The 1,491-nt window shown below is 41.6% G+C and overlaps 1 pseudogene; it reads left to right on the forward strand.

Moving 5' to 3' along the window:
• Positions 1-724: 724 nt before the first annotated feature.
• The window catches only part of LOC105307086, a 2,505-nt pseudogene continuing 1,738 nt past the window's right edge, over positions 725-1,491 (forward strand).

A 1,491-nucleotide genomic window follows, 5' to 3' on the forward strand; every position in this document is an offset into this window, starting at 1 on the left:
TTCTAGTTAAAACAATAGTTAAACTAAAGCAAAATCATTCTTTAGGATATGATAGATGTCAAATATTGGTTATTTTAAATAGTCACTATTTAGGCTGCATAGGATACACAAAAGCTATTTATAGGAGACGATGCAAACATTTGGAGTTGAGGAATAAACAGAGCGGTCTTCAGGGGAAAACCATGGATTACAATTAAACCCACACACCTGTTCAGAGAATGGGAGAGACTTCAGCAGGTGTTTTGTATCCTTTGCATTTGGCGTGTAGGAGGGTAGAGAAAATCTAGAAAAAACATACATTTTCCTTTCAGAAACTGAAGAGAAGTGTGTGGACTTGCCCAGTTCTCTGAGAAGACTACAAACAGATTTAGTAGACAATTGCTTAATAAATTTACATGCTTGTTCACTTGTCCACTAATTTTCCTCTTTCTTCAGTAACTATTTACTATGCTGCATTATCTATGTTAGGGTGTTTTTTTCCCATGTGTGAGTATCCTCATCAGCTTTTTTATGATTTCCTTAGAAAGTTTGGAGAGAAAAATATCTACACTTAATGCAAGTTTAAGGAGACACTATTTGTAACAAACGACTAAAACAGATTATATTTTGGTGACTGAATTCATCCTGTTGGCATTAGCAGACACGAAGGAGTTTCAGATCACCCTCTTTTGCTTGTTTTTTTTTTTTTCTGATTTACATACTTACACTGTGGGGGAATGTTGGCATGATCCTCTTAATCAGTGCTGACTCCCAACTTCACACACCCATGTATTTCTTCCTGGCCAACCTGGCCTTTGTGGACGTTTGTTATTCCTCCACCATCACCCCAAAGATGTTGGTGAATTTATTGTCAGAAAAGAAAAGCATCTCCCTTGCTGGCTGCTTTGGGCAATTGTATTACTTCATCCTCCTGGCCACGACCGAGTGCATCCTGTTCGGGTTAATGGCCTACGACCGTTACGTGGCCATATGCAACCCTCTGCTTTACCCTCTGCTCATGTCCTGGACCGTCTGCCTTAAAATGGCAGCAGGGGCTTTTACAGCAGGGCTGTTGAACTCCATGGTAAACACAAGTTATGTAAGCAGCTTGCCATTCTGTAGCTCCAATGTCATCCACCACTTCTTCTGTGACAGCCCTCCACTTTTAAGCTCTCATGATCTGACACACAGCTAAATCAAAGCCTCTTTTCCACTTTTGCTGGTGTGAATATGATCGGGGCTCTGCTGGTCATCCGCACCTCCTACTACTATGTTCTCTTCTCTATTTTTCGCATGCATTCAGGTGAGGGGAGGCGTAAAGCGTTCTCGATGTGTGCCTCTCACCTGACAGCTATAACTCTGTTCTATTCCACTGCCATCTATACTTATCTGAGACCCAGTTCTAGCTACTCCCTACGTCAGGACAAAGTGGCTTCTGTGTTCTACACAGTGGTGATCCCCTTGTTAAATCTTCTGATCTACAGCCTCAGGAATAAGGAAGTAAAGGCGGCT

This window comes from Pteropus vampyrus, unplaced genomic scaffold (assembly GCF_000151845.1).
Source record: "Pteropus vampyrus isolate Shadow unplaced genomic scaffold, Pvam_2.0 Scaffold474, whole genome shotgun sequence".
NCBI classification, from domain to species: domain Eukaryota; kingdom Metazoa; phylum Chordata; class Mammalia; order Chiroptera; family Pteropodidae; genus Pteropus; species Pteropus vampyrus.